We start from the raw sequence: 13,433 nt of genomic DNA on the forward strand, positions 1-13,433 counted from the left end.
GCACATGGTTCAGTGTGAGCAAGTGTATCAGTGTAAGAGAAGACATGGCAGGGTGAGTATGAGTCTGAGCGTGAATCTATGTGGCCATAGGTAGGATCAGTAACTGCCTGTGTGTGAGTGCATGTATGCACCTATGTGAATTGACTGTGGCAGTGTGAATTGTGTGGGTCAATGTGATGTGTGCCAGTGTAAACGCAGGTCAGTGACTGTGCATGTCACTACATGCATACTGGTGTGAATGTGCAAAATGGGAGTGAGGGTGTGTCAGTATGACAGTTTGAGAGTGGGAATGTATAAGAACGTGAGCATGTGGGAAGAGTGATTGTGCCAGTGTGAGTATGTGTGATGTACAAGTTGGAGTTGGAGCGTGAGACGGTGTACATGTGAATGTATGTGAGTGTGAGGAAGTGTGACTGTGTCTCCATGGGGATGTGTGGGAGTGTATGATTTTGAGCGTATGGTAGTGAATGTGAGAGTATGTGAGAATGTAAGTATGTAAGCATGGGTGTGCAGTAAGTGTGACTGTGTGTTAATGCAAATTTGTGTGAGTACTGAATGTGAGTGAGCATATGTATGTGTCAGTGTGTGTCAGTGTGAGTGCACCTCTGCATGTGATTGTGTTATGACTTTGAGGGTAGGGTGATGTGTGTCAGTGAAAATGACTGAGTTATGAAAATGAGTGTGCATATGATTCTATTTGAGAATGTGTGCCTGTTAGTGTGGCATAGAGTGCAATTATGTCTCAGTGTGAAGGTGAGTGTGTGAGTGTGAATGTATGTCAAAATGAGTATTTCCATGTGTATGTGTGATTATGTGTGAATGTGAGAGGAGCAGGAGATAGTGTCAGCGCTGAGCATATGAGTGAAAGAGCATGTAATTCTGAATGTAAGAGTGCAAGCAAGTGTGAGTTTAAATGGGTGAGATTGTGTTTATGGTGTGAACATGTATAAATGCAAACATAAGAGCATGTATACACATGTGTGTCCCTGTGATGAGTTATAAGTTGTGTAAATGTGTGACTGTGAGGAGGAAATAGTGGTATCAGTGCAAATGTGTTGGAGTGTATGAAATTGAGTGTGTTTATGACTGTACAAGAAAGAGGCAGGGGAAAGTCAATGTGTGTTGAGTGTGTGTGATTGTGTAGGAATCTGAGGGTTAAGGGTGATTGTATCATCTGTGTGGATTTGAGTGTGCAAGTGTGACTGGGAGACTATGAGAATGTAAGAAAGAACATAAAGGTATGAGTGGATGAGAATGTGAGGGTGGGGTGTATGGTTAAGTGTGAGTGTGTGTCAGCATGAAAATGTGAGTATATAAATGTGAGTATATGTCAGTGTGTGGCAGTATGAATGTGCCTGTATGTAGTGTGTTCATAAATATGATTGTGCGTGAGGGTCAGGGCGTAAGAGTGATCATCACTATGAATGTGTCCAGTATGAAAAGTGAGTGTGAGTCAATGAGATAAACATGATTGTGTGAATGTACAAGAGTACGCGAGAGTGTGTACGTGCACTGAAGGGTATGAACATAATTTGGGATGCTGAGAAACTGTCCAGGAAGTGTCTTTCCACCCAAAGTTACAACATGTGTCCAGTTTTAGGCAAGTTACTTAGCCCTTCTCAACCTCTATCTCCTCATGGGTAAAACAGTGATGGTAATAATACCTACCTTGAGCTAGTATCACTTTTATAATCAGAAACAAATACAGTTAACTATTAGAAAAAAATACTTACCTTGCAGAGTTATTGTAGGTTCAAATGGTCTCATGCAAGTAAAATGCCTAGCACAGTACCGGCAACAGTTGACACTCAATAAATACAAGTTATTAGTGTAGCTGTCATAGAACACCCAGGAGAGACCCAGGGGCTTGCTTCTTATTTTAGCCAGTTCTAGTTACCTTCTGTCGCCGAAAGTCTATAGAGGATCCCCTACCAGAACATCTCTAGAAAGTTGAACGCATCAGTATCAACAAGGCTGTAATTTCATACCTTCAATTTCACGGCTGAAACTCTGGAGCTTCCCCTTCATGAAAAGGCATCACAGAAACACCTGCCGCTGAGCTGCAGTTTTCCTTTGTCCTGTAGGCCCAGGACAGGCTCAGTGTGAAAGGGAATTGCATTGCATATTCCTTGTTTGTGTTTTGTTTAGTTTGTTTTTCTTGGATATTTTTTATTTTGGCTGTTTTTGACTTAGACAATGTGAGAGATGCCTAAGTAACGGACAAAGAGACAGACAGAAGACCAAACAGAGGGATGGTAAAATACAAACAGATAGGTGGACTGCAGCATATAGCAACAGAAGGCCAGACAGAGAAGCCAAAAGAGGAAGCTATAATGGCAGCCTGAGTGGAAAAGAGACAGGTAGATGATCAGAGAGGCAGGCCAAGAAACCTGAAAGAAGTGGAGAGGAAGAGAGAGAGGCCCAAATTGAAGAGCTTCTGGTGAACTGTCAGGAATTTGTGAGCGAGACTAGAAACCTGTGACATCTAGTCCCTACCCCTGAAGAGCTTACAGTCTAGTTTACCTGCCAAGATGAACACTCCAGTAACTATGCAAGAATTATTTAAGGCAGTAGAGAAGCAAGGGCTACACTGCATGCTACAGACTCAGGTGCTGTTGGAGAGCTGGGGGAGGAAGTGCTCCCTGGTTGGGTGGGAAGGCAGAGGGAAGGTTCTGGAAGGTTTAAGTTAAGCCTGCCAGGCCCAGAAGCTGGGATGGATGGGGTGGGGGTATACTTTCAATAGGAAAGTAAAATTAAACTTATGGGGTGGTAGAAATTAGAGGAACCGATTGGTGAATTTGTGGCATGTGGCTGAAATGCCACTTCGACTTCAGGGAATTAGGAGGAAAGGAAATGACAGCTTGATGGGAAGCACGTCTGTGTTACACTGAAGCTCTTAGATGAAGCTTGACATTTGCAAAGGACTTGGCAGTGACTGTTAGGTTGTTTCTCCTACTCACCCCAGGACGTAGGTCAAGGCTGTCACTCCCATATTAGAGATGGAGGAACTAAGAAACCAAGGGCAGTTGTATTGGGCACAATTCCCCAGAAAGTAGGGGCTGTGCTATGAGGCCTGGCTGGTGAGGCACTGGGCAAGGTCATTAATATTGGGAGCTCTAATGGAAAGGTGGCATTTACCTGGATTTGGAGATCCCTAACTCCCTGCCCTGGAATCCATTACTCACCTCACACTGCCACCGCTGTAGGACTTCAGCACAGGTGGGCGCTGCCCATGAGAAGGGGCCAGGCTGCCTTCAGCTCCGATGGACTCAGTGCTGGGCACACCAGCTGCCACAAGATGCAAGGAGTCGGCTGCTCTCTCTTGGGGGAAACCTGCCAAGAGAAGCATTGTGGGGGAGCAGGAACCTCCTTCCCCACCTGCTACAACTCCCTTGTCCAACCCCCCAAACATCACACACACACTACGGTGAATTTCAGAAAATCCCTTAAGAAGGCAGAGAATCAGAGAGGTGAGAAGTGTAAAAGAGCATTGCAGGAGTCCAGAAATGGCACTGAACTGAGAGTTTCAAGTTGAGAACTGCTGTCACCTCACCACTCTGCATATGCTTGCTATCAAGTGGAAAAGACCTGCCCTAGTCACCTTGGACAAGTGCTGGGAGGACTAAATCAAATACGAAAGATGTGAAATATTTACACATTTATGGGAGGTGGTATGGTCTGGTGTACTGAGAGATGATGGAAAATCTTCCTGAAGTCCTGGCACTGCTGTTCAGGTTATTTCATCCCTCAACTCCAAGTCTCTGACTCCATTTCCCTTCTCAACAACCTCCTTCACTGGAGGGAGGGGCACTCTGAAGTCCCCTAATTTGCTGTCATCTCACAGAATCTGAGGGCCTCAGCCTGATCCTAATTGGAACTCCCCTCTGCCTTCCGCCAATCTCCACCACAGGTATGTCTTCCTCAGATTTCTTAGGATAAATATATACTGTGGGATTTTTTTTGCTGACAATTTACCCTATCTTCCCCACAGAGGTTTCCATGTCCAACCATGATGGAGACGGGGTCTCTCTAACCTCTCCCTTTTCTGCCTTTCCCCACAATCACTTTAGCTTCTCAAGGAGCAGATCTATCTTATGTTGATAGGGCCCCAAGCTCTGTGACCCTTCCTACCCTCCCCCCCTTCCCTCCATGGTGTTGATCCTCAAAGAAAAGCAGCACCTATATGTAACTCCCAATAAAGCTGGATCCAGGTTAGGACACATCTATTAGAGGATACCAGAAGGCACAGGGTCCTAATCCAAAGACACGGATGGATGGATGGATGGATGGATGGATGGATGGATGGATGGACATCTAAAGGTGAAGACAGCAAAACTGAAGCTTCAAGGGGTCAAGCTTCAAGGGCCCCCATAATTCCCAATTACCCCTACTTAAATAAGAAGACCAAGACATATCCCAGGTCTGCCACTTGCTCTTGGCAAGACTCCAGAGCACGTCTGTCCCCCAGCAGCCCTGGCATTTCCTGTTGCTTCCCATATGCACACTCCAAGGTGCCTTTCCAAATCCCACCCACTGCCCTGCTGAGTGGTCTGCCTACCTCCTCCCTCGCTGCATGAGTTCATCCTGCAAGGGGGTGGGTTGGAGGTAAGGGAGTGAGGGCTGCCAAAGCTCCAGAGAGGGGCGGGGCTCCAAGAGGGCTCAAGAAGAATGGCTGCAAGAAGCCCCTTGCCCATTCCCAGAGCTGAGGGCTGGTCCTAGGGAGGCAGCATACACCCATAGGGGTGGGGAACAGTGCTAGAGGATAGAAGGGGGATGCTCCCACCTGCACTAACGGAGCACCTCCAGGTTTCTGTGTAAGATCAAGAGCTTTCCTTAGGCCTACCTCCACTTCCCCTCAGCCACTTATTAACTCCATGGCAGCCTGCTTCAAACTCACCAGTTATACAGCTGGAGCCAGTGCAGATGCAACTGGCAGGACACAGGGCTCTGCCTGGTGGTCACACTCCTTTCACCTGCCTGGGGGTGTGTTGTGTTGGGAGTGTGGGGATGTGTCCTGTGTGTGAGCACATGTGGGGTTAGGTTTATCTGTGCTGCTCCCTGTACCATGCTGTATTTGTGTGCCTGTACCATATTGTGTGTGTGTGTGTGTTGTCATATCTATATTATGTTGTGTTTGTGTCAAGTCTGTATCATGTTGGATGTGTGTGCAATTGTGTTTATATTGTGTTGTGTATGTGTATCCTGTCAGTACCATATTGTGTATGTGCTGGGGTCTGCACTCTGTTCCATGTGTATTGCATGTTCTCTGTGCTGTGTGCCACGTGTCTAATCCATATTATGTGTCATGTCTATGCCACATTGTGTGTCTATATCGTGTTGTGTGTCTCTATTGCCTTGTGTGTGCACCCATGGCTCAGCTTCCTGCTGGAGGCTGGGGTAGGGATTAGTGCATGCATCTTATGCCTACCAGCACCCCAGCCTTGCTGCACTCCAGCTTCCTGCCAGCATCTCTGTCTGAGGACTAGGGCTGCCACCTTGTTTAGCGGGGAGGGAAGTTATTGACAACCACTCTCCCTCTACCAGGGAGCTCTCTCATGACAGATGCTTTGCCCAGCACTGAAGATAGCTGGGAAAGGAGTCCTGGAACCTTTTTCAGGCCCAAAGAAACTGGGCACTAGGGGGATTGCTCCCTCTCTCAACTATCAGCGCCATCCATTTACGAGAAGGGCCTTCAGGAAGCCACAGCTGCCTGAGTTTCTCCTTCAGGCCAGTGGGAAGGACTAGAGCCCTTCTCCACAGGGAGTAACAGCTGCACAAAGATTTAGCACCAGAGCATGGGGAACTCTGCCAAAGGTGTCCCTGTTGAGATCACTAGAGGGCGCAATTGTGCTGATAGTTAGGGGTAGTGTCTCCAAGGTACAGAATTCCAAAAAGTTCATCTGGCCCAAAGAGAGATGGAGGAGAAAGACAGAAGAAAAAGGATACACATCCTAAGCCAGGCCCTTCTTTCACCCTCACCCCAAGCCCTTCTATTTTGAGACTGAGTTAGGGAGTCAGGGCCACTAGCGAATATCTGCACCCCCCACCCCCCCCACCGTATAAGATCCCCATAGAGCTTTTCAGGGGCTTGGTTATAGGGCCACCAGCAGATTCTTGGCTTGGGCTTCTCTTTTCCCTCCTGTTCCCTATTCACATGAAATAAAAGTAAAATCAAACTATTGAAAGAGATGAAATGTGAGTGGTAGTTGTGGGTTTGTTTTGCATTTGTTTTCCCCAAAATTGGAGGAAATACCAAAAACTGAGACTTAGGGGGCCGGCCTGGTGGCATAGTGGTGAAGTTCGCACACTCCACTTCAGTGGCCCAGGGTTTGCAGGTTCGAATACCGGGTGCTGACCTACACACCACTCATCAAGCCATGCTGTGGCGGTGTCCCATATACAAAGTAGAGGAAGATGGGCAAAGATGTTAGCTCAGGGCCAATCTTCCTCAGCAAAAAGAGGAGGATTGGCAACAGATGTTAGCTCACAGCCAATCTTCCTCACAAAAGAAAAAAATTAAAAGTGAGACTTAGAAGGGTTAATTTGCAGGGGAGGCAGAAGGCACTGCCCTTTAGTGGACCTGTCTTCATTACCAAGAACAAATGGACTCACTTCCTAAAATGTCATGACCATCTTAGAAACTACTTAGTCCAATCCCATCACTTGAAAGACAAAGAAACTGAGGCCAAGAGAGAGGCAGAAACACTCAGACCAGAACACCTGACTTCTGACTCCCAGGGTTCATTCCACACCAGGTCATGGTCCTCTAGTCCCTAAAAAACTTCCTTCTCCAAATGCAGCCCCCTCTCACCGCAGGGAAAAACCCTAGCCTCCCCCTCCACTGTGTGGGATCCAAGACTGTCCTATTCCATCTCAGTGATCAGTCACCCAGGCCTCTCTGTGACCACACCTTTGGAATGATCTCCTTTCCCCACCAGTAAATCGTTCATCTCTTGCCAGTCTTCAAGGTCCACCTCCCCCATTTTACTTCCCACCTGCAGACCCAGCTGTAGCTACACGTTTTGCTCCTCAACGCATCCCCTAGGTGCAGCACAGATTGCCCCAACCTGCCGATAATTCACCAAATGTGCAAATCAGACACCGATCCATTGCATTGATTAACATTTCCAATTAAACTCTGGGTTAGGCTGTGTGTATTAGTGATTCAAGTAATCACCACATATGTAAATGCAAATGCCTTCCAAAGTCACGAAGCGCGGTAGGAAGTGACACATTTCTGGAGGGAAATGGAAACAGACTGCCAGACCTGAGGGTTCACTTGCTTCTCTGGTATCCCTAAATCAGATTTTAAATGAATGGCTGTTACTTGATCTGAGACTCAGGGTTCACACCTGAAATGGAGGATTCCAAGCCCTGTACGCTGCTGCATGCCCTTTCCCACCCCCTACTGGAGAAACCACATAGTGCGAAGTTGGCAGGCGAGTCCGCCCCAGGCCCTGCAGAAGGAAACGTCTAGCCTCTAGCAGGTGGAGAGGCTGGGGGACAACAAGGCAGCTGAAGCATAAGCTGCACCCCAGATGACTCAACAGCTGCACTTACCTTCTAGGGCAGTGGTTTTCACTGTCCCTCAGCCTGCACAGGGTCCCATGGGCCCCTGGGAAGGAGAGCTTTTTTTTTTTTTTGAGCACAGGCAGATACCTCCGTGCCCGGAGCAGGGGCCCCAGACCTGGAGCTGGCCCACCCCATGTAAAAGCAGTCAACCTACCAGTCTTGGCCAGATTCGAAGCGCCTCCACTCCCTTGTCCTTACCCAGGAGGAAAGAGCCGGTTGTTGAGGCTGCTGCTCATGGAGTTTCTTCTTCCCTTGACCAAAGCTACTGGCTGCTGAAAGTGGGTTACACTGATGGGAATGCTATTCAGTCCCTAAATATCGAGAAATATCGACATGATTTCTCTCAGTCTGGGCTGAGCCACCAAAATTCCCCCGTCTCACCAGGGAAATCAGGGCCTTTGGGCTACTGGTAAGACAAAGGCTTTTTTCTTCTTCTATCTCTCCATCACTTTGTTCCTACCTACTCCATCTGATCTTATCTACCTACTCTATTTGATTTCTAGATCTGATTTTCTTTTTTTTTTGCCTTGACCACCCTCTTTGACCTCACAATAGCAGAGTCTCTGACGGGGATAGCACTTCCCTATCCTCGCAGTTATTCTTCATTTCCCTCACTTGTCACATCCATGCCCCTTCCCCCAAAGACCTCAGCAAGCTTGTCTGCTCTATACACCATTTCTGCTTCCAACCAGAAAATCTACAACCTGTGGGAATGGTCAGCTAGTCAGAACATCCTTTAGGGCATTGTAGCCCGTTGCCTGCACCCCATCACAGGTGAACCTCCCTTTTCTGTAAGGTCTCGCCTACAAGGCCCATTTGCCTGCCTGGAGGCTTGGAGGGTCTGCTCCTTGACATCTCAAGGTCCCTCTGGCCTCGAGATTTAAGATTCTTAGCTGTCGGGTTTTACCCAGCATACATCCCAGCCTCTTCCCATTTTGCCTCTTTCATGGGGGATGGAGGTATGACATTTGTATCCAGAAATAGAGGCTTACATGGCTCTCTCTCCAAGCTCTGGCCTATTAATCATCCATTACCACATTAAGTCCCTTTGCCCAAGGTGCCCCTGATTAGGGGCCTCAAGTACCAAATCATAGACCTGCCCCATTATAATTTTGCAAATGGCCCAGTGAAAACTGCACTGACCTTTACACCTCGGTCATCCCAGAACAGGGCCACAGTGTTGTCACCAACAGGAATGGACCTCCTTCTGTTCCAACACCTCAGACAGCCATACACTTGACCTGGATTTGAGTCTGCAAAACCATGGGCGGAGCAAGACTAACATGGCTAAAGGCTTCCCTGCTAAAAGCCATTAAAAAAAAAATAGCACTGCATCCGCCCCCTTCATGCTTCCCAAAGTCAAGCCACTCACCCTTCTCTCCTTGGCTTCTACAGACCACAGCCCAGAACCCTCAAGTCCAGAGTCTGTCACTGGATTCTGGAAGGTGGGACCAAAAAACAAGTGGGGCCTCTGGCTGCCTCCCTGCCGGCACCACCCTCCCGTGGCTCCCCCATCCTTCAACCACCACCTAGGGAAGGAAAACCTGAAAGAGCAAGAATCTAAAACGTTCACTCTGCCCAAAAGTGCGGCAGTAATTTTGCCTGAGTCAGTTCACAAACTGAAGGTAAGGCCCCCTGCGAGGTGAGAGGGAGAGGGAAGGGGGAAAGTGAACCTAATGACCCTGCCCCCCAGACAAAGGCCAACTGACAGACCCTGGGCTTTCTAGGGACATTATTGCATCATCCCAGTCTCGCAGGAGAAGAGGAGTCCTTCTGTCACTACCCTCCCCTCAGCAAAATAAGGAAAGGGGATAAACAAAAAAAAAGGGCGAGAGGCGCCCGTTTAAGAAAATCGTCACTTTTTCTGTTTGCTAGGTCGAGCTTTTCCCCCTCCCCGGGACTTGCCCGGGCCGCGGCCACACCCCCTCCCCTTAGGGGGGTACTGTCATCGCCGCTCCTGTGGCTGGGGGAGGGCGGCGGGAAGATGGTACAAGACTTACAGGCTGACGTAGCTTTTGGGGCGGATTTTGCCTCAAGAGGCCCAGGCCCCAGCAAGCGAGTCTAGGGCTTGACCCAGCGAAGGGGCCCAGGCCCTCCGGGGGATGGCCCTGACACACCCACCTGTCCGCGTTCGCGAACCCGGATCATGCAAACTGCGCGCTGGGGCTCCGAGCTCCGCGGGAGCCACGTAGGGCGCTCGAGGCAGAAAATCTGCCCAGCAGCACCCAGCCTCCACCCCTTCCCCGGAGCGAGCCGGGTGCCGCAAGTCGAGGGATTTACCTGCCACTGGTCCAGCCACCCTGTCAAGACCTTTCCTCTACCTCCGAACGCTCCGGCTGGCGGGGCTGGGGAGCCGCAGCCCCGCGGCCGCAGCCGCAGCCCCAGGCCCGGCCCGCTTCCCCCTGGCTCTCCTCCCGGCCCCGCACACTTGCTCCAAGCCGGGAAAAACTGCAGCCCCCCCCCGCCCGAGACCCCAGACGGTCAGCTGCCGACAGCTGGCCGCCCGCGGTAGAGCCCCTGCTCCACAACCGCTCCCTAGCCCTTCTCCGCTATGACGTCACCCGGGCTCTGCGCCGTACATAGGCCAATCAGACGGTGAGCATACAACTAAAATCGCCCTGAGTGGGCTACTAAGGACCAATCTTTTGTTTCCAGGCAGGAAGCGCTTGGGAGGGAAAAAAAATCAAGGGGAGGGAATAGGGAGAGGGATAGGAAAAGGAGATGGAAACTTCTATACTGTCAGGGTTGTCTAGACGGAGGTGGGGCCATCAAGAAAGAGGCGCACCTGACAGTAGTGAGGGGCTGCGGTATTTCATGTATCTTCCTTAACTGTCCCCTCAGGAAGAATGGGATTTCAGATAAATTTTCAGAGGAGGAAATATGTCCAGCTACACAGGCCCTCTTTATTGGGGTGAAATGGTTTGGATTCGGGACACCACCTGACAGGCGAGCAAGCAGGTTACACTGACGGAGTCTCTGGAATACACAGTAAACTCAGGCAGCTATGGCAGTGGGATTCAAAGAGATGACAGTCTAGATGGGGAAACTACCTTTCTGTGCATGAAACACATTTCAAAACACAGAGCATTATACAAAAAAAGGATAATCTACTGCCAGTTTATATGTATCTATAGACATATAGATATAGATAGGTACATTTAATTTCATTAAAATGTGGCTCTCCCTAAAACCTTCCATGGCCTCTCTTGTCTTTAAGAAAAAGTTCAAATTTTTGCTGGTGTCCAAAGCCTAAAATCGATCTCCAAAAATCATCTCTTGCTACTCCAAAATCCATACTCCCCAGGATTTGGCTAGAGTATGTAAATTATGGTAAATCTCAGCAAGAAGACAGTAAGCTGTCATCAAAAATGACAAAGAATGCAAAATACTAAGTATATTTGAATCATAATGATGTAAAATACACCTGCAAAAAAAGATCAGAAGAGAACATAAAATTATAATAGTTGGGTTAAAGTAGTAGGGTTGTGGGTGATTTTTCCTCTCCACTTTCAAACTTAGTTTTATAAATATATCCTCACATACTTAAATGGTCAAAATGGGTCATGACCCTCCTCAGTGCACTTTTATCCAATTTTCTCAACACTGCATAACATCCAGCAATCATTTCTCCATAATGCCAACAAAATAAGTTTCAAAACCGAGAGTGAGGGGTTGGCCCGGTGGCGTAGCGGTTAAGTTCGCGCGTTCCGCTTTGGCAGCCCAGGGTTCGCTGGTTTGGATCCTGGGTGCAGACCTAGTCACCGCTCATCAAGCCATGCTCAGGTGGCGTCCCACATACAAGAGCTACAACTCTACAACTGTGATGCACAACTATGTACTGGGGCTTTGGGGAGAAAAAAGAGAAAGAGGAAGTTTGGCCACAGATGTTAGTGCAGGGCCAATCTTCCTCAAAAAAAGACTGAGAGTGAACTAATATATCTGCCCAGGTCCTTTTAGGAAAAGTCATACAACAGGCCTCTAGATTCACCAGAGACAACATCTGGGGAAGTTGGAGAATGGGATGCCTCTTTGGACTAATTCATTTTAAATTGTGATGATACTGGGAATTGAAAAAAGAACAACAACGACCCTTCCAATCTATGACAAAGCAGGAAAGAGGGAGGCAAAGACTAAGTAAACAACATACTCCAGACTTTTTAAAGGATCACTTTGCATTTTACTTTTTATTTTCCTTAATTAAAAAATATATTTATGCATCCATGAGTATTACATGAACATTGTAGAAAGTGGCAGAGCTGGGATTTGTATCTAGATCTGAGTCCAAAGCCCATGCTTTTTCTAATGAGATACGTGGCATTACTGGTTTTGTTAAAATACATATTTGCTTTGAAAAAAAACAGAGTATACCAGATTGGTGTTTTTTAAAAATCAGGCATTTTTAAATAGCTTTTTTTTGCATGGTGGTTACTTGTCATCTCAGGCAAAAACACCCATCACCCTCCTCCTCAAATCCCTGATTAATAGGTTGAAATCAGGATGGTTCTGCTTCCAATGATTTTACAGATATCTTTTTAATCACCTTGGGGTTAAAAAAAAGTAACCTATCACACTGATTTTTGTTTTTACATCATGGTAAAAAATCATGACCTAAATGAATGTCATTTACTTAATGTTACATCTCTGATTTGTAAAATGCACTTATTTGGGCTATTTTAAACAATAAGAACACTTTTTTTTTTTTTTTAAGAAATAGCAAGGTATAACTGGATTTTCCTGGCTAATGATTTAACTTGGGTCTTCTAGGCTATTGATTTAAATTGTAATTAAAAGGTATTTGATTTCACTCTAATCCTCCCATATACCTCAGCTATAACTCAGAGCTATTTATGCAGTCACAGCACATGGTTATTTAAACGTTTCATGTGTGTATTTCTTCTTTCCCTGGTGATTACAGAAACCAGCACGGGGCCAAAATCCTATTAGGTGCTTGAAAAATTAAAGCATAGTGGTGTCATAGAAAGAGGACTGGACTTAGGAGCCAGACCCAGCACAAAAGACTTCGGTCTTCCTGTGAAAGAGTGATAACCTATAATATTCTTGATACCATAAAGCAGTCTTTATTGCCAACATGGTTTGCTCTCCAAGAATATAGGACAACTGCGTGGGAACTTTCAGGGAAGCTGAAATGTCTTAAGGATTTCATCTGTGTAATCTTTCCCACTCAACTCCCACTGCCCCCTGTTCCTTTCCTCAAGTTCATTGATTTAAGGATATAATAAAAACACTACCATAATAACCACTTGGCACGTGTATCCTGCTTCTCAGGTTACAAACCACTTTTGTATCTCCCCGTTTGATCCTCACAACAACCACAACAGTGTACTGTGGCAATTACGATGATCTACATCTCATAGATGAGCAAGTGGATGCCCAGGGGTTTAAAGTAGCTTGTCCAATGCCTCAGAGAGACGGTCCTAGAAACCAAGTCTCCCAGTCTCAGTTCTGTCTTATTTTTACTACCCTAAACGTATTTCTCCTTTGGCTTTCACCAACCCAACCGTGCCCTTGAGTCACATGAGAAGCGAGAGGCTCTGTGATGGGGCTTGTAGCAACACAAGTAAACTAAAAGGAATATCTCTAGACTGTTCCATTCAAATCCCAGATAAAGGGGACATTGCTCACTCTCATATACCATTGATGGGGGTGTAAAATGGCACAGCCTTTTTGGAGGGCAAGTTGGGAATACTTAGGAAAATTGTAAATGCATGTGCCACTTGACCAAGCAATTTCAACTCAAGGAATTTGCCTATGGATATACTCATAAAAACATGCCAAAATAAGTTCAAGTATGTTCATTGCTGAATCTTATGTAAAAATGTTACATAAAGGACAACCTAAGT

The 13,433-nt window shown here is 47.0% G+C and overlaps 1 protein-coding gene across 11 annotated transcripts in view; it reads right to left on the reverse strand.

The window, feature by feature from the left end:
• PAK3 (p21 (RAC1) activated kinase 3) overlaps positions 1 to 13,433 on the reverse strand; it is a 260,691-nt gene that overhangs the window by 114,178 nt on the left and 133,080 nt on the right. For 2 of the 11 annotated variants that reach the window (XM_014795348.2, XM_087427734.1), the window contains one exon: positions 3,186 to 3,333. The exons of 1 other annotated variant lie outside the window; for it this stretch is intronic. The gene's annotated coding sequence lies outside the window, so the exon portion shown is untranslated. 8 more of the 11 variants (XM_087427731.1, XM_087427729.1, XM_087427726.1 and 5 more) reach the window with 8 other exon arrangements.

The sequence above is a fragment of the Ceratotherium simum genome, chromosome X (genome assembly GCF_057802395.1).
Source record: "Ceratotherium simum simum isolate JZ-2026a chromosome X, ASM5780239v1, whole genome shotgun sequence".
Lineage (NCBI taxonomy): Eukaryota > Metazoa > Chordata > Mammalia > Perissodactyla > Rhinocerotidae > Ceratotherium > Ceratotherium simum.